This window comes from Cervus elaphus, chromosome 10 (genome assembly GCF_910594005.1).
Source record: "Cervus elaphus chromosome 10, mCerEla1.1, whole genome shotgun sequence".
NCBI lineage: Eukaryota > Metazoa > Chordata > Mammalia > Artiodactyla > Cervidae > Cervus > Cervus elaphus.
Genome location: NC_057824.1, coordinates 34,539,345 through 34,566,066, shown reverse-complemented (window position 1 = coordinate 34,566,066; position 26,722 = coordinate 34,539,345). Strand labels below are relative to the sequence as shown.

General features: G+C 43.7%; 1 pseudogene; it reads right to left on the bottom strand.

Moving 5' to 3' along the window:
- Positions 1–23,802: 23,802 nt before the first annotated feature.
- LOC122701509 lies at positions 23,803–25,930 on the bottom strand (annotated as a pseudogene).
- Between the last annotated feature and the right edge of the window lie 792 nt (positions 25,931–26,722).

Here is a 26,722-nt window from a genome sequence, read left to right as displayed (position 1 = left end):
TCTAATACTAAAGATAAAGAATGGTCTTAACTTCTATATTGTACTGTCTTTCAAAGTTGCTTTATAGATACATGCATAAATTCCTAATATGAGGTAAACACACAAGAAATAATGGATTCATTCACTCAAAAATTATGTATTTAGGACTTTCTATGTGCCAGACAATGGTGTAAACCCTGGAAATCATGCAAAAAGCATGTTTTTTTTTTTTTAAATTGGATTTTGTAATGATATTAATAGTTATAATTACACTCTATTATATACTATATATATTATGTCTAATACAACATGCAAATCTGACATGATTTTTGCCTTCTTTTGTCTTAAAGCAAATAAGATCCTAAAAGGTCAAATAACTTGTCCAAGTTCAAGTATCTAGGAAGTAGTGGGGGCAGGATTCATATTGAGGCCTCTCTACAATACACACTCTTTTAATAAGACTTTATGGCTTGTTTTATCATCCAGAAATTCAGTTATCTATTTAAATGTCTGCACCTGCACACCCCCCCCCCCAACCTGAGTTAATGGCAAGACAAGATGCTTTTCATTTTAATATCCCTAGACCTAGGAAAATGCTTGACATAATAGGAAAATGCTTGTTGAATGGATGAATGAATGAATAAATGACAATGAATGGCCAGGATTAAGGGGAGGGGACTTGATTTGTTTCCAGAATTGATGGTGCACACCCTCTTCCGTGCAGAACTCCAGTTTGCTTTTGATTTTCCATTCCAGGAAAGGCTGATAAGAGGAAACACAATCTAGCTTGGAGTAATCTATTTTCATTTAATTCAACAAAAACTTTCTATGGGGAAGCTCCTTGTCAGGCCCAGCCAACAGTCAGGCTTGGCTGAGTGATCAGCCTCAGCTACGGATGATAAAGCCCAAGAGTGGAGCCCAAGGCTCTGGATGTTGAGAACCATCCAAGAGAAGAGCAACTGGGAGCAATAGAGTAGCCAGATAAGGGCAACCAAGACCACCCAAACTCCTGGCACATTGTCGTATCTAGAGAGAGATGGTGTGTCCAGGTATTTCTGCAGAAGTCTGGGGTGATTTGGGGCATTTAAGGGAGGTTTCAGGAATGGTTGGAATTTATCAGGAAGTGTCAAGTTGAGAGAGAGTCTACAGAGCTGTGAAGCAAGTAGATGCTTTTTCTGAAGGTGAGACAAGGTAATCATCTGACATGAGCATCTATTAGATGATTTACCTGCCCCGTTGTCTCTGAGAATCACCCATATTGCAAAGCCACAGCTCATGTTTCTACTGCATGACACTTCTCCCAGACATTGATGACTGGATGGGGAATAGATACTTAACCCAAGCTGCCGCAATTGGATTCTCTCTATGAATCTGGGAGCTGGAAATTGTGTCAGGCCGCCACATAACTGTAGAGGGACCATGATAAAGTCCAGTCACTGAGGTCCCCACTGATGCCCTGGTTACTGTGATTCCTTGAGTTGCTCATTCATCTTTCCTTTGGATTCCAAGACCTACTATATCCTTCCAATACATGTTCTTTCTCACTTAAACTTGCAAGACTAGATTTCTGTTACCTGCGATCAAAAGCCCCTTAACTAAAACATTTGCTGGATAAAGGTGGAGGAGAGCCTCAGTGCAGCTGCCTTTTATCTGTATTTATCCTTCCTTTGGTGTATTTTCCCCTGATTTTTAAGAGGGAAATAGAGGAGGATTCTGACACTTATAGTCTAGAGGGAGAGACAGACGTACACAAATCATTTCAATAGTGTGCTAAGTGCTCTAATAGAGGGATGATGAACGTGTCGTGGGAGCCGAGAGGAAGATTCCTCTAACTCTGTTTGGGGTGGGGGTAGGGGGGGCTTCCCACAGAACTGAGTCTCTCAGGATGGGTGGGAGTTCTGATATACTTATGTATTATCAGAAGCATCAGAAGTGTTAGCAGCTTTTATATTTCTGAAAAGGATAAGAGATGAAAGAGGAAACAGAGTAAGGTATAATTTGCTTCTGTCTTTTAAGAGGTGTTTTATTCAAGATAGTCTAGGTTTTGCTGTGGTAACATATTAACTCTGGAATCTCAGTAGCCTCACACTTTATATTTCCTTCTCACTGTACATATGCAGCAAGGTCAGTGAGGGCTGTGATCCTTCTAGTCACGTGGGGGCCCAGAATGATGGAGGCTCTGGATCCTGTTTTGCACCCTCTACAGCATGAGGCCTCCTTGGTCACCATAGCAGGGGAGAGAGAAGGATGGGCTCATCATGGAAATTAAATGCATTGACCCAGAAGTGATACCTGTCACTTCCATTACAGTCCATGGTGCAGAACTAACCACATGACCCTGCCCAACTTCATGGGAGTAGGGCTGTGCCATCCTCTGGTATGCCCAGAAGAGAAGGACCAGATAAGGCTAAGATAAGACTTAGTGACTAAACAACAACAACAAAAGGCTAGTTCAACCCTTCAACTGTATCCATTCATGCAACGCCTATTTACTGGGCTTGTGCTCATCATGTTTAGCAACACTAATATCAGGATGAAGAAGACAGAGTCCCAGCCAACAAGGTGCACACAGTTTATGGTGAGATACATTAGTGAATGATACAAAAGAGATGTGAACTGGATGTGGCCATACCCTCTCCCACATCCTTCTCAAGAAAAGTCTATTCTGGCACATGATCCAGATTTAGGAGAATCAATAGCAGCACTTAGCGGTCCTATATAATAATAAGTAAAATTACTGTAGACAGAGATGGGATCAAACTGAGAAGGAATGTAACTGTTGAGACTCCAGATCCAAAGGGAGTCTTTTTTACTTCTCCATCGCTACAGAGCAAACAATAAAATGACTCAGTTAATGGAGTTTCTCAACATTTCCATGGCTTGGGAGTTTAGGTTTAGCTGTGTCTTCTGCTTGAGGATCTCTCAAGGCTACAATCAAGGTGTCAGCCAGGCCTGTGATTTCATGTGAAGGCTCAGCTGGGGTAGAATCGACCTCCAAGCCCATGTGGTTATTGGCAGAATTTGGGTCCTTATGGGCTGTCAGGCTCAGGGCCTGTTTCTTCCTGGCTGTTGGCCAGAAGTCACCCTCAAGTTCCCAGCTGCTTGTTGGCCATCAGCCGCTCTCAGATCCTTGCATATGGGCCTCCCCAGCTAGACCACTTGCTCCGTCAAAGCCAGCAAAGGAAGGCCGTCTATTAGCAAGACAGATGCTCCAGTCTTATGTAATGTAACCACACGCCTGACATCCTGTCACCTTGGCTATGTTCTGTTGGTTAGAAATAAGTTTCAGGTTAAGAGAAGAGAATTACACAGTGACAGGAGTATCAGGACATGGGGATAACTTGGGACTGTCTTTAGAGTCGGTCATCACTGGGTGTGAGAAACATTAGTCGCTGAAGCTGAGTCACAGGGGCCGCCACACCAGAACACCAGCGTGGGTTAGAGGGAAGGAATTCTCCCAACGCAGCCCAGGAGAGTAGACTTGGCTTCACTTGTCTATGAAATGATCCCCAGATTTGCAAAATGGTCCATCCATGGTGTTTCAGTCTGGGAAAGATTGAAGGCAGGAGGAGAAGGGGATGACAGAAGATGAGATGGTTGGATGGCATCACATGAGTTTGAGCAAGCTCCAGGAGTTGGTGATGGACAGGGAAGCCCGGTGTGCTGCAGTCCAGGGGGTCACAAAGAGTCGGACATGACTGACCAACTGAACTGAACTGATGGTCTTTCTAAGCATGAGTGTGGTTCATCTGGGGAAGAAACTCAAATACTCACAAGGGCCAGGCAGGTAGCCATTCCCTTCTCTGGGGGATCTTCCTAACCCAGGCATCAAACCAGGGTCTCCTACATTGCATGGGGATTCTTCTTTACTGTCTAAGCCAAAAGGGAAGCCCTAGCATGATCACACACTGAAAGGTTACAGAGAAAGGTGTGAATTATGGCAAATGAGCTCACAGAGCTCAAGGAGATTGTCAGCTCTCCTGGGATGCTGGCCTGCCGCTTTCAGAGTTTCTGATTTCATGAGAAAGCCCCCAAAACACATTTGTACATGAAATTTCCCCCAATTTAAAATTATATGTGGAGTCCACAAAACACATCTACAAGTTAGAGCCAGCCCACAGGACCCCAAGTTCAGATCTCAACCCGATACCTCAGTCCCTCTTCTGGGGATACAGAGCAAGGCCACCTGCTAGCTCCTGGCTTTTACTAACTCGTTCTGTTTTCTTTTGAGCTTCTGATTGTGTGAGCTCCTCACATTCAAAGCAGACGAGCCTGCTGATTAGTTTTAAATTTCAGGAGCTTTAAAGTCTCCAAATTTGGAGGTAAGCAGTCTCTCATTAAGAAGTCATTTGATAAAAATTAATCCCTCCAGGAATATCTTGGATTCAAAAGAAAGCCCAGGCTCTCTCATTAGCTGCTTGTAAGTACTCTGTCCACCTTGGAGGCCCCAATCCTCCCTGGGTTTGACTCCAAGGCTCCAAACAGCTGCCATGGAGTCTGGGGACCAGATGCCAGTGATTCTAAAATCACAGGAAAGGATGCGACATGACTTCAAACTCAAAGGCTACAGCCAGATTCCTGCCCCCTGAGCCCGACTCCTCAGATTTAATCATTTCCACTTGAGCCTGAGAATGAAGGGACAGATTTTTATCTTACTGAGTAGATTTCAGAGCTTACCTCCCCTAATCCTTGCAGATCTGTCACTGACCCAGCAAAGAGAAAAGCTGAAGGGATGTGCGGGGTTTCGACGGAGGGGCTTTGAGGAGGGTTTCTCCACACAAGCTTGAGAGGAGATGCCGTCTGGTCTCATCCAGGCTCAGGACAGTGAGCTGAGCCCAGGCCCCAGATGGTTGTCGGCTGCTATGCCGGCGGCCTTGCCCTCCGGGTGGAGGCAACGTGTCCCCGGGGGGCCCGTGAACCCGGCCGGAACAGGCCTTGACTTTAATCCCTAACTAACCCACTTATGAAAGCTTTTATATAAGTCAGTGCTTGTTTTTGAAGCAAGGTGGCTATTTTCTTTTCTTTATTTAAGTGTCTATTTGTATGCTTTGAAAAGATAATACACATACATGGTTTAAAATAATTGCAAACAGAACAAAAGGGACTCCCATGTAAATAAGCCCCCTCCACCAGCTCCCCCAAGTCCCCATTCTCCACCACCCCATCCAGGGCAAGGGCTGTAATAAGTTTCTTTGGGAAGAAAGATGGCTGTTTTTAAATTTCTAATTTGGTCTCAAAAATAGCCAACGGCCAAATAGAGCCCACAATAATGTAATTAAAATGAGTGATGGAGTTATACACACACCATGTCATGAGAGACAAAGATCACAGATGCAAATTCACAGCCACAGGAAAGAATCTGTGCATGTGTGTGTGTGTGTGTGTGTGTGTGTGTGTATAGACTATGTCTATGTGAGTAGAGAGGGTAGGTGTGTGTGTGGAGGGTGTGGAGGTGTAATGTCTGTGTATGTGTGTATCTGTGTGTGGATAACGTGTGTATCAATTAGTGTGTATATGTGTGTTTAGTCTACCATCTCTCTGAAAACTCCAGTCAATTCCATTAACATTTATTGTGTGCTATGCGCCAGGCCCTGTTCCCAATGCTATGGGTTATACAAAGATAAATCATACAGGGTCCCTGGCTTTGGGGAGCTTACAATAAGAATAACTCACATCTGATTGGCCCTTTTCCCTTTACAAGGGAGTTTCCAGGTGAGTTATGTCATAACTCAGGCTGGCTGAAGCCTGAGGCATGCTGGGACTTCAGCAGCCCGGCTGGCTGAAGGGGGAGGGGAGGGGAAAGGGGGAGGGGGTGGAGAACCACAAGCAGCAGCAGAGGCGGGTCTGGGAGAACAGCTGAGGACCGGGGGGGCTGGGACCGGAGGCTCCAGCCCTTTGGGGAAGTCCAGGGAGGCTCCCACATCAGAGAGGCCGGATGCAAGCTGCTTTGGCCTGGCAGTTCCATCATCAGACAACCCTGCTTCAAAGCCCAGCTCTGTCACTAATTACAAGTATGATCCTGGGCAAATTACTTAACTTCTGTGCACCTCAGTCTCTTTGACAGAGAGAAATGATAGTCCTCCTCCCAGAGTTGATATAAGGATTAGTGAGATAAGGCAAGTAAATACAAAACATAGCGTTACATAGTGAATACTCAGCAGCATTACTACTATTATTATATTGTTATTAATTCAGTAGCGTGAAAGCCTGAATCTCTATGATTTAACACAAGAAGGAGAATCCCCTGGTTAAGAAGGATGTCTGATCAAGGGCACTTGAGTTTATCCTCCTAAATTTCACTTTTCATTTCGATCTCCCATTCTGATTGTGGCCCTTGCTGCTTCCCCTTTTAAACTCTGGCCCCAACCTAGAATAGGGAAACAGGGCAAAGTTTTCCAAAAGTTTGAGCTCAATTTGAAGGGAAGTCAGCACACCACATATAAAGCACCTCACTTACCCTATCTAGCCAGCTCACCTGGCATTTAGGCCCATCTCTTTCCACCTGGAACCCCAAGGAAAGAGGCAGAAGTGAGTCCTGGCAGGTGTCTAAGCTTTGAAAGTGTATTCCAGACATCCTAACTTGGGTGGAGGGTCAGGAAAGTTCCCCAGAGGAAGCAACACTGGCACAGAGACCTGAAGAATGAGCTGGAGTGTCTGAACATGGGGTGGGAGGAGAGGTCAGGAAAGCAGAGAACACAATCCAGGCTGAGGTGAGAGCATGTGCAAAGGTCCTGGGGCAGAAAGGTGAATTTGAGAGACTGAAAGAAAAAACAATGTGCCTGAGTAGTAGACAGTAAGGCACTAGAGAGGTAGCTAGATTGCAAAGAATGTGGTGGCCAGGTGCGGGAGACACTGCTACACCAGTCAAGCCCCCTGTCAAGGAAGAGTTTGATACCTTGAATGCTGGACATGCTGTCAACAGGACCTTCAGCTATCAGGCCCTTCAAGGATTGACCTAATTGCTGAGAGCTGCCTCACCCACGTCATACCCTTCACAGGGCAACTGACATTCATTGAGGGTCTATAGACTTGGCCATCTTGGCTCAACTCAGGACCACTTGGATGGACCACTTTAACTCAAGAGCTCCCCATGTGATCAACTTGCAGCTGTCACTGGGCTCACATCTTGGCTTGACCCTTTCTGCCCACTCATGTTTCCATCCCTTGATAATCCCAAGTGTATTAGTCACTCAGTCATGTCTGACTTTTTGTGATCCCATGGACTTCAGGCTCCTCTGTCCATGGGATTCTCCAGGTAAGAATACTGGAGTGGGTTTCCATTTCCTTCTCCAGGTGATCTTCCCAACCAAAGGATCAAATCCAGGTCTCCTGCACTGCAGACAGATTCTTTACCATCTGAGCCACCAGGGAAGCCTCATTAATCCCAAAGGCACCCTCTAATAAGCAAGGTTCATGCTAAACTCCATCTTAGAATTTACTCTCCGGGGATACAACTTGTGACACCATGTTAAGAATTTTTAATTTTATCTCAACAGCCATGGGGAGTCATTGAAGTGTTTACCCAGGGCAGTGTCATGATCTGTGTCTCAGTTTAAAAATTCATTTGGCTTCATTATAGATAAAAGTTAAAAGGTGATGCTTCCAAATTGGTTGGTGGTGGACTGGGGGATGGTTCTATAACCATCTAAATGATTGATCCACCCAATTCTAAAAGATGGGTCTTTCCCTAAATAACAGTCACTAGGCCTTTCCCTTCCGGGAACACTCACCCATGCACAGTGTAATGCCAACTCCATACAGCACCACAACCACTGCAGTCATGCATCAGGAGTTAATGTAATGTAATACCCACAATCGGAGAAGGCAATGGCATCCCACTCTTGCCTGGAAAATCCCATGGACAGAGGGAGCCTGCTAGGCTGCAGTCCATGGGGTCGTGAAGAGTCGGACCCAACTGAGTGACTTCACTTTCACTTTTCACTTTTATGCATTGGAGAAGGAAATGGCAACCCACTCCAGTGTTCTTGCCTGGAGAATCCCAGGGATGGGGTCGCACAGAGTTGGACACAACTGAAATGACTTAGCAGCAGCAGCAGTAGCACCCATAATAAAGGTCACAGAATTGGAATGGAGGGATATGTAAGAAGTTACCTGAGTGATGTCAGACTAGAGATTATAGTCCTAGAGATTTCATAAAATCCTTTATTTGAAGCGATTCTCAGCATGGCGCCTCTATTTTGTATGCCTCTTACCCTCACTTCTCAGTGGTCTGAAGCCCACACCTTGGAGCCCATGCTTAAACTTGTTGCAGTGGAGCAATCATTCTATCATGGAACAAGTCTAACATAAATATTTGTATAAATGCTACAGCTCAATGGTTCTCAAAGTGTGGTCCCTGGACCAGTGTGTCCCACTGGAGAAGGGAATGGCAAACTACTTCAGTATTCTTGCCTCAAGAATCCCATGAATGATATGAGTATCACCTGCTGCTGCTGCTTCTGCTATTTCCTCAGTCATGTCCGACTCTGTGCGACCCCATAGATGGTAGCCCACCAGGTTCCTCCATCCCTGGGATTCTCCAGGCAAGAACACTGGAGTGGGTTGCCATTGCCTTCTCCAGGGTATCACCTGGGAAACTGTTAAAGTGCAAACCATCAGGCCCATATCAACTGAATCAGAAACTCGGGGGAGTGGGGTGAGGGGATGGGAATCCAGCTAGCTCTGATAAATGCTCAAGTTTGAGACACACTTCTACTAGGACGTGGTGAATGTTGATACACTGGGTCAAGTCTATGCCCAGGTGTTTAAACAAGTAGGCTCTCATCTGAAAAGTAAGACTCATAATTTAAAAAGGACAATTGCCTGAAAAATAGGTATCCAGCCCTGACTGTGTGTTAGAATTACCTGTAGGATTATATTTATTTTTCTTTGATACAAGTGACCAATATTGAACACAGATATTCAGCTCAGTCTGTATTTTAAATTCCACACATGATTCTGATACATAGCCAAGATAAAAATCCCCACTAACTCAGAATTCTACACAAACTGGAGAATGGGTCAAGACTAAGAAGGAATTCCTAACCACTGGTTACTGACTCCAACTATACATTAAAATGACCTGGAGGAGCTTTTGAAAATGCCAAAGCCTTAGCTAAATATCTTGAACAATTACATAAGAGCACCTCAGGTGGTCCCAGGAGGAGCATCTTGCACTTGGAAATTGGCTAGAAGTGAGAGAAGAGGGGAACTCTGACACAGTGTTACAAAACTGTAATAGTTACTTTATAAAAAAAATTTTAAACAGATCTTTAAACTTTTTTAATGTAAAACTATCTTTAAATTTTTTTAATCCTTTGGAGCTGGAGTAGTGATTCTTAGTCTGGGGGTGTCTTGTGGGTTGCTCACTATCAGCTAGAGAGCCATCTATGTACATTGCATCTATTCCATGGAGGTGTGTATGTGGTTTATCTGTTAATACTTATTTCTGAATCTGCCTGCAATGCAGGAGACGCGGGTTCGATCCCTGGGTCAGGAAGATCCCCGGAGAAGGAAATGGCAACCCACTCCAGTATTCTTGCCTGGAGAATCCTATGGACAGAGGAGCCTGGCGGGCTACAGTTCATGAGTTCACAAGAGTTGGACATGACTTAGTGACTAAACCACCACCACCACTTATTTCTGAAAGATGCCCAGGCCCCACATCTGGCCCAGTGAATCAGAATTTCTTGGGATGGAGTCCTAGGCAGGTTTATAATGAAAAGCCTCCACTGTTTGTGCTCATGCTCACCTGTTAGGAATTGTTAATTTAGAGAAATAAAAGCACAAGAATAAACAAAAATTAGGGAAAGTGAAAAGGCTGGCTTAAAATGAAGCATTCAAAAAATGAAGATCATGGCATCCAGTCCCATCACGTCATGGCAAATAGATGGGGAAAAAGTGGAAACAGTGACAGATTTTATTTTCTTGGGCTCCAAAATCACTGAGGACGACAGCCACAAAATTAAAAGATGCTTGCTCCTTGGAAGAAACGCTATGACAAACCTTAGACAGCATATTAAAAAGCAGAGACATCACTTGGCCAACAAAGGTCCATATGGTCAAACCTATGGTTTTTCCAGTAGTCAGTTAAGATGTGAGAGTTGAACCATGAAGAAGGCTGAGTGCTGAAGAATTGATGCTTTCAAAACTGCAGTGCTGGATAAGACTCTTGATAGTCCCTCAGACTGCAAAGAGATCAAGCCAGTCAATCTGAAAGGAAATCAACCCTGAATATTCACTGGAAGGACCGATGCTGAAGTTGAAGCTCCAGTACTTTGGCCACCTGATGCAAAGAGCTGACTCATTGGAAAAGACCCTGATGCTGGGATAGATTGAAGGCAGGAGGAGAAGGGGACGACAGAGGATGAGATGGTTGGATGGTGTCACTGACTCAATGGACATGAGTTTGAGCAAACTCAGAGAGATAGTGAAGGACAGGGAAGCCTTGTGTGCTACAGTCCACAGGGTTGCAAAGTCAGACATGACTTAGTGACTGAACAACAACAACTAAAAATTTTAAGACGAGAGAACACTTGTTACAGTAGATAGGAAACTACATTATGAAGACAATGGCTAAAATTCTAATGGAGCTAAGACAGATTAATGGAACAGAATAACGTTTCCAGAAATTGGTATAAATATACAGAAGGCAATGTGCATGTGTGTACATGCATGCTCAGTTGTGTCCAACTCTTTGCCACTCCAGGAACTTTAGCCCACCAGGCTCCTCTGTCCCTGGGATTCTCCAGGCAAGAATAGTGGAGTGGGTTGCCATGCCCTCCTCCAGGGGATCTTCCAGACCCAGGGATTGAACCTGCATCTCGTGCGTCTCCTGTGTTGCAAGAGAATTATTTATCATTGAGCCACTGGCCAAACCCATCGCTACCTCATATCATACATCAGAATTAATTCCTTTTAAAAGTTTTATGTTAAAAAAAAACAACCCAAGGCGCTTGAAAATATGTGGGGTGGATAATTTTAGAATTTGGGATAAGGGAAGATTGAATTTCTAAGTATGGCATAAAGGCAGAAAAAATAAAGGATGAGGGAGATGAATTTTATTACAAAAAAAAATAAAAATCTACCTATGACAATAAACATCAGAAGTAAAATCGAAGGGCAAATGGTGCACAGCACAATATATTTGCTAGATAAAAACATCCTTAATATTGAAACAAGTCTTTCAACTCAAAAAAGAAACGATGAACTCCTCAAATGAGTAAAGGATACAGGACCTGAAAATGTAATTCATGAAAGAAAAATTACAAATTTACCAGTGTACATAAAAAGCATATTTCTCATCAGTAGGGATCAAAGAAATATAAATTAAGACAATAACAAAATGTCACCTTTCTCCAATGTAATTGTTAAAAATAATAGGAATTATAATAACCCAGTGTTGGCTAGGATGTAGTTTCACTATTTCTAAGACTTTACCCCGAGAGAATGATGAATGTACACAAAGTTACAGTTCAATAATGATATTCTTCATAATGTTTTTCACAATGGTGAAAAATAAATAAAGGTTCACTGTTAGGAGAATTTGGATATGTAAGTAACCGTTTTTTCTGTTAAAAATGACAGAGCAAATGTAACAAAATATTAACAGTTGTTAATTGTACATGGTGGGAGTGTAGATGTCTATTATGTGATTCTTTGTACTTTTCTGTAACTTTAAATTCTTTCCAAATCATGGTCAAATAAGTTGTTATAAGGTAATTGTTGGCATGGAGAAACAGTCAAAATATGTTTTTCCTGAAAATAAATACAGATTATAAGAGTATTTGAGTACAACTCTAATTTTATTTCAAACACATGGATGCAAAGAAAACACTGGCATACCAAGTTATTTCCATATGAGTAGTCACATAGTTTTTATTTTCTTCTCTATGCTTTTCTATATTCTCCAAAGTGAACATGTATTACTTTTGTGTGTGGGTGTGGGGGGTGTTAATATTTATTTGTTTAATTAATTACCTGGCTGCAGTGTGCTGGATCTTTATTGCATCACATGCTTTCTTTTGTTGTGGTGCAGGAAGTCTCCAGTTGTGGCACACAGGCTTAGTTGCTCCCTGACGTGTAGGATATTAGTTCCCCCACCAAGGATCAAACCCACGTCCCCTGCATTGCAAGGTAGGTTCTTAACAACTGGACCACAGGGAAGTGCCAACATGTGTTACCTTTGAAACGTACTAAAATCAGTATCTAAACATATTTAGAGGGCATGTCTTACTTGCTATACTTCATGACTCTGAACACACATAAAATTCCTTTTTAAAGCTGCAAAGGTCAATATGAAGAGCTAGTAGATAACACAGTAGGTGTCATATTGAACCTCCTGATGTGAGAAATAGAAACAAAGTGAATGGAATTCAGATCTCTTAAGGTTCCTACCAGCAGAAAGTTCTGATGATGTTATCTATTCAATAAATCTTCACTGAGCACCATGTTAATCAGAACTGTTGGACTACATGTGACAGAATCCTAAATCAGAATGGCTACTTTTTTGAGAAAATGATGATCCCACAAAGCTGATAGTCTAGGGGTCTAGGGGTAGGTGGGCCAAATTCTGCTAAGTCCAGAGACCCAATGACATCATCAGGGCTTAATCTCTCTCCATCTCTCAGGTCTCCTCAGTACTGGCTTCATGCTCAAGCAGATTCTCTCTCACATTCAAAGATGCCCACTGGTAGTTGCAGACTTTTAAATTGTACCTCCTCATGTTATATCCATCAAATAAAAAGATGCCTCTTCCTCAGTGACACAGGCAAAGTCCGGAGGATGGCTCTCATTAGCGCTTCACAGTCAGGGGTTTATGTCTGAACCAATCACTGTGACTGTTAGGGGAAGCAGGCTGATTGAAACCGCCCACCCTGGCCAGGCACCATAGTAACCCTTTGCATGAGTTGTTTTATGACAGGAGGTCCTGATAAGGAATACGGAACTAATAAGCCACCACCAACCCGAAGAGTTCGGGAAAGGTCCATCCACTTCCCAGGATCCCTCTCACTAGCATCCATCTTGGCTGAGCAATGCATGTGCCACCAGGAAAGACTCTGAATTAGAATGATTGGCCAAAGACCACCCGGAAACTAATCCCATCACCATAAAACCCAAGACTTCGAGCCACGCGGGAGAGCAGTTCTCCTGGGTTCCCTTACCCTCCGGCTGTCCACCCGGGTGCCCTTTCCCAATATAATCTCTTGCTTTGTCAGCATGTCTCCTCGGACAATTCATTTCCGAATCAGGAAAAGTAAATATACTGACTGACCAGACCTGGGTCATATGTGCACCATGGAATTTGAGGGAGATTGGCCCCGTCTAAACCAAGGAATAGGAGAAACAGAGAATGGTTTCCCAAGGGAAAACCAGGATGCAGTTACAGATATAAAGAGGATTGGGAACTTCCCTGGCAATCCAGTGGTTAAGACTCAGCGCTTCCACTGCAGGGGTCACTGGTCAGGGAACTAAGATCCCACATGCTGTAGTATGGGCAACAAAAAAAGAGAAAGAAAGAAAGATGGATGGATGATTGACGCTACACAGGCAAAAATAACAGACGCCCTCTTCAAGTACATATGCATGCCCTGACTGACTGCATCAGTGGGTAATTGCCTGCCACTGAGTCGCCCCAGTTCCTACAGTACAATAAGCCTTGGAGGTCTCTAAGGTACTATCCCATTTTTTAAAAAAAATTTCATGCTAGGGAGGGTTTCCCTGGTGGCTCAGTGGTGAAGAATCTGCCTGCAATGTAGGAGACCAGGGTTCGATCCCTGGAAAAGGAAATGGCAACCCACTCCAGTATTCTTGCCTGGAGAATCCCATGGACAGAGGAGTCTGGCGGGCTACAATCCATGGGTCACAAAGGGTAGGACATGACTAGGGTAGGACTGCTGGAACCTGAGGCCCTGGTTTGACCCTCCTAAATTCCCTGTCAAATTGCTTACCCCTCAGTGCTCCCTAGTCCCCTTTCCCGACTTATAGTGTCCAAAGCACTCATCAGCAATTGATACACTATATGTTTTACTTGTTTATCACTTATCTTTTGCCCCTAGGAAGTAAGCTCCTTGAGGGCATTTTCTGTCTTGTTCATTGCTATATTTACATGCCTAGCACAGTGCCTGGCACCACAAAAGGTGTTAAGTAAATATTTGTTGGATGGATAGATAGATAAAAGGATGTATAAACAGATGGATGAATGCAAGAGTGAATAGCTTAATAAACAGATGGATGAGTGAAAGCATAAATTAATGAATTTCATCTCTAATCAAAAGAAACATGAGCATGGGCTAAGCCGCTTCAATCATGTCTGAATCTTTGCAACCCTATGGACCATAGCCTGCCAGGCTCCTCTGTCCACAGGGTTCTCCAGGCAAGAATACTGGAGTGAGTTGCCATTCCCTTCCCCGGGGGCTCTTCCTGACCCAGGGTTCAAACCCATGTCTCCTGTATTGCAGGCGGATTCTTTACCAGTGAGCCACCAAGGACTCCCCATCCCCCAAAGGCTGATGCAAATTAGACTCTCCTTGCAGTACGTTCCATCCCCCCCCCCCCATCCACCCCCACCCCAAGGAGTGTCTTGTTGACAAACTTACCATTCAGAGCAAGAGTTCCTGAGCTCAGCCCTGAGTGACCCTTCCATTTCTCCCCTGGTTCCTTCTGGTCTGCAAGATTCACCTTTTTCCTGAGCAAGTAGACTCAGAAAAACCCTGTAACTAGACCCCTTGATTACAGAAAGGGTGTTTTGTCTCCCACCAAGGTTCAGCACTATAATAATGTCAATTCCATGCAACAACTACTCCTATAAAACACCTACACAGAGAGCAAGGAGAAGTAATTGTTTCCTTAGAGCATCAAAACATAGGCTCAGAGACTACAGAATTTAAGGTCAGTCCACATTTGCTGACCTCCTGTTCAGAAGGATTTTACCAACTATTCCCTGACGTATAAAGCAGAGACTAACAAGAAGCGGACCTCAGGGGTCTTTGGGAATGTTTTGGGAAAGCAAATCCAGGAACAAACTGAACTTTCTCCCCATCTTGGCAAATGATGCTTGGAGTTATTATGTAGCAAAAGACCATTTGGGGGCACTCACTGCGCGCTGGGCACTGAGTTACTCACTTTACATACTGAAAGCCGTTGAATTCACCTATTGTTTTACATACCCATTAGAGAAGGAGGAAGCTAAATCATGGAGGTTAAGTCATCTACCCAAAGTCAGCCAGCTAGTTAGTGCCACTGACAGTATTGAACCCAGGCCCTTGAACTTCAGCCTCTGCAGTTCTAACTTCCACACCTTGTATGGCCTCCTGTTATTTCCTTTGGACATAAAAGGAAATGAGTTCTTATTTTTGGAGTTTCAGGCTGGCGGCTGAGGTGAGCGTAGGGTGACATCTAGGCTCTATGTGCAGCCCACATTGTCTCATCCTACCATCCTGGCATTAGTATTTCCCATCAGCAATGTGCTGGGCAGAGCCTGATGCCTCCATCTCGAAGTTTCTGCCCTAGAAAAGATGCAACTGGGGAACTTATTATGGGACCCCACTCTCACTCTCTGGACTTGCCATCCTCCCTGTTATCAAAGCTGTCTTTTGGCAATAGAGCGTTTCTGTATCAGAGAAATGGGATTCACCCCCTACTATATAGCACTTAACCCAAGTGACCCCAGGCAATCAATTCTAGAAAATTCATAAACATTGTGTACTAGTCAGCTTGGACTGCCATAACAAAATATCACAAACTAGATGGCTTAAACAACAGAATTTATTTCTCACTATTCTGGAGCTGGAAATCTGAGATCGGGCTACCAGCATCATCAGGTTCTCGCGAGATCTCTCTTCCTGGCTTGCAGATAATCACTGTCCTCTCACATGGCAGGTGGGAGAGAGAGAGTGAGAAAGAAAGGGAATGCAAACTCTCTTTTCTCCCTTCTCTTCTTACAAGGGCATGTGCGCAGTTGTTCAGTTGTGTCCGACTCTTTGTGACCCCATGGACTGTACCCTGCCAGGCTCCTCTGTCCACAGGATTGTCCAGGCGAGAATAGTGGAGTGGGGTGCTGTTTCCTACTCCAGGGCATCTTCCTGACCCAGGAATATAACCAATTGTCTCCGTGCCTCCTGTATTGCATGTGGATTATTTACCTCTGAGCCATCGTGGAAGCTCAAAGGTAAAAATGAGGTGATATAAATGAAGGTTTGTATATAAAGTAAGATTAGATCAATTCCTTATCGATTTTAGTTATCCTCTGTAGTCTCTAACTTTCCTAAAATTGGCCTATCCCTTTTTCTGAAGTCTTTATTTCAGGAACTTTACAGTTCGGGGGTGGGGCAATGAGAAGATGTGGGTGAAAATGGACTCATTCTAAAACCCACCTAGCCCATTTTAGCCTAATTCAGTCCTAATTCATTTATTTTCTCTCTCATCCTGAACTCTCATTTGATGCCTTTAAGGCAGATTTACCTAAAGATGTGCTTTTGAACCAACCAATGCAAATACTGAGGCTTGGACAAAGATGAGTAAAGTAGGCAGGAGATTCAATAGTAAAAAGTAGGAATTGTCTTTATTTCTACAAAGAAATTTGCTCACGTCCTGCCCCCCACTGCCTGGCTTAGCTGTTATTTTCCCAATTTTTACTAAACATAAAAATAGAAAAATATTATTTCTCTCTTAACTCTAAGGAAAACAAGAAAACAGTAAACGCCAGGCAACGTGCAACCTCAATATCAAGATGGTTACAGAGAGTGGTGGAGACAGCGGCAAATAGGAAATTACATTCTGCTCCATATCCTATGTTCAGTGGACGGCTACCACTTAGCTCTAGACCACTAATGTAGAACCACAGGTCTAATATTGCCAGAAATTCTAACTTCTCAAGAGAAGCTGATCATTTAGTTGTTATGTGAATTACCCTGATTTTTTAGTGATGGCAACTGTTCTTCCAAATATAAGAGCATATGAGGGCCAACATGGTGAAGGCTCAAGAAGACGCATCTGTGAGCCAGAAGTGGCCTGAGGAACTGAGCCTGCAACCTTGATTTTAGCTTTTTCAGAGAGAAAAAAGTGGGGAAAGGAGGTGTACCCTTCAGGTCCTGCTCAGAAATCAGATGGCACGTTCAGATTCGTACAACCTGAGAAGGATGTACTAGGAAAGAAACGGATTGCTAAAGTGTGAGTAGGATTATGGGGGAGCCTCAGGGACTCCCTGGAGAATCTGGGGGAGATCCTGCACCTCCCCAGTGCAGGATCTCAGATTCAGTTGTCACCACCCACAACTGAAGGGATGAGGGGAAGAAGAGTTGTCTAGAGCAAGCCTCTCTGAGAGATACCTTCTGCTGAGGGACCTAGCCAACCCGAGCTTATCTCTCAGAAAGAGAAGGACCTAGAGAAATAAATGACTTCCTTCTGTTGTTTTTTGCCTCCCATTGGCCAAACCCAACCAGAAGCAAGAGGACATGGAGGTTCGTGGATGTAATACATACAGCCCAGCATCTGGGGCATCTTTGCAGGGTGGAGGGTGGGGAGGGGAGATCGGGGGGGACAAGAGGAGACTTCTGGCATGGGGAATGGAAGCAACAGATGTTGGAGGGTTTCTGAGGCTTCTTTGAGGACAGGATTCTGTTGGGTCAGGTCCAAACTCTCGGAATAGCTGTTCACACAGTCAAGTCACTAACCCCACCCAAATCTTAACTAAGGACAAGGAGAGCCTGGAAAGAAGATATCACTGGGGGCAGCCCAGAGGAAAGCTGCAGAGGAATTTGGCTGGATGGGCAGTTCAGACCCATAGAGAGGTTCCATCCTCTGCTAAAGGGACAGAACTGAGAGTGCAGGAAGCTTATTGGTAGCTCCACAAAGACGGGGATCTTGATGTTTCTCAAGCAAACTCAAGTAGTGCCTCACCTACTACTCAAGTAGTAGGTGCTCAATAAATCCCTGCTGAAGGGACGAGATGTTTGGGCAAAGTGTAGCAGTCTGATTATATTCTCAATATAGAAGCATCCTGTTGCGTTTTTCAGCATCTAGACCTCCCAGGGCTGTTGAGGTATTCCTCATCTTTTTAGTAATGGCTCTTGAAGGAACCCCCAACACCAGAAGGGTCCAAATGGGGAAACCACAGCCTAGTATTACTCTGGGGTTTCCTGGGTCAGAGAAAAAAACCTAAAGTCCGTTCCACAGCTGCCTCCTTCTCACCAGCTAGAAATAACTCTGGGAACAAGTGGCTTGTGTCTCTGCATATTTCTCACTTGGCAAATCAACAAGCAGTTGGATTAGAGGATTAGGCACGAAATGAATGGCTAATGGCTTCTGTGAGATGCTATACAGAGGACATGAAGCCGGTGCAGAGAAGGAGCTGACCTGTAGTTTCCTGAGACAGGTCTCAGACTATGGTCCTGAAGCAGTACAAGCAAGGGGGCTGAGATACATCTAGTCCTCTTTTTTCTGAAGGTCCATCTTGGCTAATGTCTTAGCTTCTGTCCTATGGATTGCTAAATCAAATCAAAGGACTTACTCTGTCAGTAATATATGTTAAACAGTTACCACACGCCAGGCTAGTGCCAGGCACTGAAGTCAGGGCCGTGGATAACACTGACAAGCTTCCTACCCTCACCTGAACTTATAGTTGAGAGTATATAAGTCACAGCCACATGGAATTTGCAGTAATGCAGATTCTGGGGCCATGTGCCTAGATGTTCTGAAGAAAGAGATCTGGAGTGGGGACCAGGAATCTGTATTTGAAAAACAAGCATCCTGGGGTAATCCTAAAGTAGTTAGGCCGTATCTTGAAAACCAACTGGTCTACCTGGGATCTTACACATTGAGAAAAATGGCTCCTGGGTTAATTAGCACCTGCCTTCCCAAACTGGAATTCTGCCTCACGGGAAGGACGCTAGATTCACAAGTAGGCAGAAAAAGAGAAAAATCTCAAGCTGTCAAAATTACTCTTGAATTGCTTAAGAAGGTACCATGTTTGAGGTTTTTTATATTGTCTTTTAAAAAGACCATCCCAGCCAGTTTTCCTCCACCACAGGGAGAAATTTTCATTTCTTTGATGGCTCACTTGGCAGTCCTGCTGTTTAAAAAGCACCAATCCTTAAATACTCCACACTGCGTGATACTGTCTTTACAAGCGGCACACAAGGAATTGCAGATTCAAGGCCCCATTTCAGTCTCACTTTGGGGCATGCACTCATTGAATGAAGTGGCAGGAAGAATTGCTTGTGCTATTTAAGTTATTATTTCTTTTTCTTAATTTTCGTTTCAAATCCAAGTAGTTAGATTGGCAGAAATTAAATGGACATTTAATAAAAGTCCATAGTTCTCGACAGACCATGAAAAGCATCTGCCACTTGCATTTTCCCATTTTGGGAAAGCTGAGAAGGCATCCAAGCCCATGACTTCCTTTGGGGGAATTCTTTATGATTAGGTCCCAACACTTACACCACGTGGTCTACGGGTTATTGCACTCACGTTGTGTGGAACTCTATATTCAGCGGTGCTATTCACACAGACTATGGTGTAAATGACACCCTGGAGTTGCTCAGTACACAACCTGCACAGCCTGATGTGATGGCCCTAATTGTACCCAAAAGCAGTCGGGCAACTCCATGATTCAGTTCCAGACCTTTGATTGGGTGGGTAAGGAGTATACTTATTTTGTTGCTTTCAAATAATACAGAAGTGAAAACTGAGACAAATGAAACACCCAAGAGAATCTGAGTATCCATATTTCCAATTACATTGAACATGCATTCTTCACCCACATGAGTGCCAATTTGTATTACTCTGAGTTGCGCTGAAATTGGCCCAAGCCCCTGGGGCACTTCTTGCCTAGTTTTACTTGTTATCCTGGGATAATTGGTTTAAAACTGATTACTGGGTCACTAATTATGGGGCCTATTGACAGTGTATTTCAGCTTAGGGAAGCAATTAAAAAGTTCACCCTAATTAATCAGGGGTAATTAACAGGTCTTAAATTTTGTCAAGAGATTAATTATCAAGAAATCCAGAACAAATCAATGTGCATTCCAGGAGGGAGAGAGAAGGCCAGTCATTGGAGCTGGTGGTTGTTTGGGTCATTCATTCATTCATTTAACTAATGTTTACTGAGCACCTACATGGTGCCGAGCGCAGAGACCAGGGACTCCAGTGGCTTTGCTGATGTAGCTTCCTATTGAATGGGGAGTGGTCAGACATGTGAACAGATGGTTGTAGAGAGCCTTTTTGAAGACATAATAATAGTAATATTCCTAGCTACTTGTTTTGGGTGTTTATTATATGCTACATGCATTAGTAACTGTTTACATCTTTTATTACATTAAGTATTTTCACTGACGGGCTTCCCTTGTAGCTCAGTTGATAAAGAATCTGCCTGCAATGCAGAAGACCTGGGTTGGGAAGATCCCCTGGAGAAGGAAATGGCAACCCACTCCAATATTCTTGGCTGGAGAATCCCATGGACAGAGGAGCCTGGTGGGCTACATACAGTCCATGGGGTCGCAAGAGTTGGACATGACTTAGCGACTAAACCATAACCACCATTGACACTGACCGTATTAAGTAAATTCTACTGGTTGTTTAAGAGGTAGGACAACTGAGGCCAGATAGGTTAAGACATTTGCCTATTAAGGGCTATTTTTTGTTGAGCCTCTCCATGTGTCAATGTTCTGAGAAAGGAGATGAAATTGAAGTCTTCCCCTAAGGGTAGCTACTAGGAAGGCAGAAGAATAAAGTGAAGTTCAAGGACTCTGGAGCCAGACAGCCTGTGTCAAATCTAAACCAACCATTAGGCAAGTTCATCACATCTCTCTGTGACTCCACAGTCCTCTTCTGTCAAATGGACGAATAATAGCAACCTCACTGCTCTATTTTAAGATGATGCATGTTGTGGTCTAGTTACTAAGTCATGCCTGACTCTTGTGTCCCCATGGACTGTTGACCACCAGGCTCCTCTGCCCGTAGGATTTTCCAGGCAAGACTACTGGAGAGGGTTGCCATTTCCTCCTCCAGGGGATTTTCCTGACCCAGGGATTGAACACAGGTCTCCTACATTGCAGGCAGATTCTTTACCGACTACTACCAGGCATGTAATAGTAGTAACCTCACTGCTCTATTTTAAGATGATGCATGTAAAATATGTTAAGTAGTTCCCGGTATGTGGCAAGTGATAGTGTTAACTGTTGATACTATTTATTACTGCTTTCTTACAGAACCTGGAGTTTTTTGCCTTCCAGCTCTTGTTCTACCAGCTTGGATTATTCTGCCATGGAGTATTAGAATAGATTTCTGTTAAGTTTGGGAGTTTACTGACTATGCCAAAGCCTTCGACTGTGTGGATCACAATAAACTGTGGAAAATTCTGAAGGAGATGGGAATATCAGACCACCTGACCTGCCTCTTGAGAAACCTGTATGCAGGTCGGGAAGCAATAGTTAGAACTGGACATGGAACAACAGACTGGTTCCAAATAGGAAAAGGAGTACGTCAAGGCTGTATATTGTCACCCTGCTTATTTAACTTATATGCAGAGTACATCATGAGAAACGCTGGTCTGGAAGAAGGACAAGCTGGAATCAAGATTGCTGGGAGAAATATCAATAACCTCAGATATGCAGATGATACCACGCTTATGGCAGAGAGTGAAGAGGAACTAAAAGGCCTCTTGATGAAAGGGAAAGAGGAGAGTGAAAAAGTTGGCTTAAAGCTCAGCATTCAGAAAACTAAGATCATGGCATCTGGTCCCATCACCTCATGGGAAATAGATGGGGGGACAGTGGAAACAGTGTCAGACTTTATTTTTTTGGGCTCCAAAATCACTGCAGATGGTGATTGCAGCCATGAAATTAAAAGACGCTTTCTCCTTGGAAGGAAAGTTATGACCAACCTAGGCAGCATATTAAAAAGCAGAGACATTACTTTGCCAGCAAAGGTCCATCTGGTCAAGGCTATGGTTTTTCCAGTGGTCATGTATGGATGTGAGAGTTGGACTGTGAAGAAAGCTGAGCACCGAAAAATTGATGCTTTTGAACTATGGTGTTGGAGAAGACTCTTGAGAGTCCCTTGGACTGCAAGGAGATCCAACCAGTCCATCCTGAAGGCGATCAGTCCTGGGTGTTCATTGGAAGGACTGATGCTGAAGCTGAAACTCCAGTACTTTGGCCACTTCATGCGAAGAGTTGACTCTTTGGGAAAGACCCTGATGCTGGGAGAGACTGGGGGCAGGAGGAGAAGGGGACGACAGAGGATGAGATGGCTGGATGGCATCACCGACTCGATGGGCATGAGTTTGAGTAAATTCTGGGAGTTTGTGATGGACAGGGAGGCCTGGCATGCTGCAGTTCATGGGGTTGCAAAGAGTCGGACATGACTGAGCGACTGAACTGAACTGATGCTAATGACTGAATTGTTCCCTTCCCTCAAGTTCTCCTGTTGCAGCCCTAACTCTTAGAGTGAAGGTATTTGGAGGCAGGGCCTTTGCAGAGGAATTAGGTTTAAATGAGGTCATTAGGGTGAGTGACTTTTGATGGGATTAGTGCCCTTATAAGGGCTTCCCCCCCCCCCCCAAAAAAAAAAAAAGGGCTTTCCCAGTAGCTCAGTGGTAAGGAATCTACCTGCCAATGCAGGAGATGTGGGTTTGATCCCTATGTCAGGAAGATCCCCTGGAGGAGGAAATGGCAACCTATTCCAGTATTCTTGCCTGGGTAATCCCATGGACAGAGGAGCTTGGAGGGCTACAGTTCGTGGGGTTGCAAAGAGCCGGACGTGAATGAGCAACTGAGCAAAATTTTTACCTTTGTGGAAATGGGAACTAGCATTTATTTAATTTTAATATGTAATCTCTTTAAAACTTTATAATAATTCCATGAAGTAGCGATTGTGACTCCTCTCATTTTCAATATAGAGGTCGAGGTTCAATGAAGTTATGTAACTTGACAAAACTGTATAGCATGTAAGTGATGGAAATGAGAGTCAAGTCTTTGTTTTTACACCTTTGTTTCTTTATTATCTCAGAACAAAAATTTTTTTAAGTTCTAAGCAAGCTGGGTATTCCTCATTTTTTAAAAATAAGCAATGTTTTATTAGCCACATACATTTCAACAAAAAAGTCGGGGACACAGATTTGGCTATTTAGATTATTGAAACAAGCAGATTTCTTTTCACATATTTAAGAGAAAACACATGACTAGAAATATTGAAAAGAAAACTGGGCTAAACCAATTCCTAAGTCCTTATCCACCAAGGAATCAATAAAGGAAAAGATATTTTTGAAACTAAAAATTAGGGAAGCCTATATTTTTTTGGGCTCCAAAATCACTGCAGATGGTGATTGCAGCCATGAAATTAAAAGACGCTTACTCCTTGGAAGGAAAGTTATGACCAACCTAGATAGCATATTAAAAAACAGAGACATTACTTTGCCAACAAAGGTCCATCTAGTCAAGGCTATGATTTTTCCAGTGGTCATGTATGGATGTGAGAATTGGACTGTGAAGAAAGCTGAGCACTGAAAAATTGATGCTTTTGAACTGTGGTGTCAGAGAAGACTCTTGAGAGTCCCTTGGACTGCAAGGAGATCCAACCAGTCCATCCTGAAGGAGATCAGTCCTGGGTGTTCATTGGTAGGACTGATGCTGAAGCTGAAACTCCAGTACTTTGGCCACTTCATGCGAAGAGTTGACTCATTGGAAAAGACCCTGATGCTGGGAGGGATGGGGGTAAGAGGAGAAGGGGACAACAGAGGATGAGATGGCTGAATGGCATCACCGACTCGATGGGCATGAGTTTGAGTAAATTCTGGGAGTTGGTGATGGACAGGGAGGCCTGGCATGCTGCAGTTCATGGGGTTGCAAAGACTTGGACACGACTGAGCAACTGAACTGAACTGAACTGATACACAATTTAAATGGGGGAGAAGAAAAAAACAAAATAAAGTCAGATCGTTTACATTTTACAGGCTTTCAATTAAGCACATAAAACTGTACTATTTATTTCTCCATGAACTTTTATGAAATTCAGATCACAGCATGTCATTTATAAACCTTTGTCTTTCTTCTGGTCATCTATACCTTTTGCACAGTTCTTGAAGACAACATCATCATCCCACCTTCTTTTAACTTTGAAGCTGACCTGAGGCTGGGATGGGCCAGTGAGATTAAGGACAGGGTTTCCACTCAGAATGTTTTCTATAGGACTCCTTTCTTCTTCAGCTTTTGTTCTTGTTCCTTCCTGGCCTTCTCTTCTGTTCTTTCTTTTTTAATTTTTTCCAGCTCTGCAAGAAGACGGTGTCATCACCATCACTCTCCTCTTCAAAATCTTCATCTTCCTCACCTGTTAGAGGGTGGTCTACATCAAGCTTGGCCACGGGAATCTGGTCCAGTGGAGCTTCTTTGACACTGAAGAGGAGGCTGTATGTTCTCAGGTTGGCCAATCTCTATTTTTACCTTGCAGCAGCAGCTCTCTCTGTCTTCCAGCTCTCTCCTGAAATCACAGATCCGCACATCTTCAGGGGAATCCTGAGTGGTCTGTCTATATTTTATCTTTGTATGAGAGGGTAGGTCTCTGCTTGAATACTGCTTTGAGCATTAGTTCAAATCACCTTCACCTTTTCCTCTCCCACCTCTTCTTGCAGGTTCAGAAGCTGGCTGAGCTGCTGTGGTCATCCTTTATGCTTCGGGTTGTCACAGGGAACCCGCAGACTCTTCCCCCCTGTCCGACTCGGGGAGGGGTGGCCCTCTGCGGAGTCACCTGAACACTGCTCTCCATGGCCACCGGAGACTGGAGAAACTCATCTGCAGCGCTGGGGCCTCCTCTGCCCACACTGGGTTCTCTGCCTCAACCCCCAAATGCCCTTTCCGGCCCCACCCACAGTCTGGTTTTCTCCTGCCACTCACTGTGGCCCAAACTCGGATACAGCCTGCTGCCGGAGGTCATACAGACAGATCATACAGACATCATTATGACTTTCAGTTCCCAGAAACCTCTGCACCTGGGGCCAAAGGCCAAGACCTGGAAGGTAGTCCTCATTATTTAGTTGGAGAAGGAAATGGCAACCCACTCCGGTATTCTTGCCTGGAGAATCCCATGACAGAGGAGCCTGGTGGGCTACATTTCACAGGGTTGCAAGAGTCGGACACGACTTAGCGACTAAACCACCACCTCTGTTTTCTTTAGTTAATGACCCAATGATATTTACACATCAGTGCATACAGGTCCACCTCATTCTAGTTAACAGCTGCATAGTATCTGGATGAACCAGAGATGATTTTATTGTCCCCCTATCGGTGGAGATTTAGGTTATTTCCCAATGTTTCACTTGTATAAAAAGTTCTGCAGTAAATATCTATATCTATGTAGATATAGACTCATATAAATATAGATATTTTTGCATCTTTTTGTCAATAGCTCTATAAAGTAAATTACTAGAACTGGAATTGCTTTCTCAGTGATATGTGTTATTTTAAATTTTGATAGCTACTGCCAGATTTTCCTCTACAGTTTTTGGACCAATTCATAGTTCTGACCAATGGGAATGCTGTTTGACAATAACCCCACTAACAATGAACACTATTATTAATCTTTAATCTTTGCCATACCACATGAAAAATTGATGTCTCATTGTAAATTTTTTGCATTTATTTTTTATTATTGCTATCATTATTACTTATTTATCTCCCCACTTGCATTTTTCTCCTATAATTGGACAATTAGTATCTCTTCTTCATTCGGGAGAGGGAAATAGCTGTTTATCTATCATGTATATTGAAAAGGTCAATTCAGATAAGGTCAAGAATTATTGCGAATGATGACAAAAGGAACCTCAAATAGAGCCTCTGATCCAAAGAGAAAACAATGATGTCTCACATACGGTTGCTTTGGTTGTGAGAATGGATTCAGTCTGGAGCATTCACCTAACTGATGGTCTCAAGGAAGAGCTGATGAGCAGAATACATGCCAGGAGGACTAAACAAAGAGCATCCTAAGACATGGCAATCGTTAATCCATGTCATGTTGCCTCCGTCACCTCTGCACCTGCCCCAGCAGCTCCAGGGAATGCACCCCTGGTGTGGGAGGAAAATTCAGGGGAATTGGCAGCCACTAAGGAAAATGCACAGAGCTAGCAGCATAGCTGTGGAAAGAAGAATCTCTTCAAAAACTGTGGTATCTTAGAACTCAGTGATGAACACTGGAAAACAGACTATAAAATACGTGTCCAACCATGTGCCCATTGCTTCCTAGCAAGGAGTGTTGTCCAGAGTTGGAAGTGGGGACAAGGGGAAGAGAATACTGAAGGGAGCTCTCTTCCACACTGAGAAAAAAATTGATCATGTTATCCCACTCTTGGAGGCAAGATCAAGCCTTGTACTTGTTGAAAATGTAAATTCCTAGGTTTCAACTGAGATGCATGGATATCAGAATCTCCAGAGGAAGGGCCCAAGAGCTGTGTGTTTAGCAAGCACTTCAGGTGATGCAGAAAACTGGAGGAAATTTTGCCCAGAGACCCTGGTTCTCAATATTGGCTGCATAGGAGAATCCCCGGAAAGTTCAAAACAAAACCCCCACACCCCACCCAGAAAGCTTCTAGATTATTGGTCAGAGATAAAGCCTAGGCCACAGTTTTTGCTGTTTGTTTTCAGCTCTCCTGGCAATCCTACTGGGCAGCTGTGTTGAAAGCTGCTTGGTTTCCAAAATGGTCAGATGATTGGAATCGTATCAGTCTTACCAAATAGCCTGACCAAAAATGCAGATT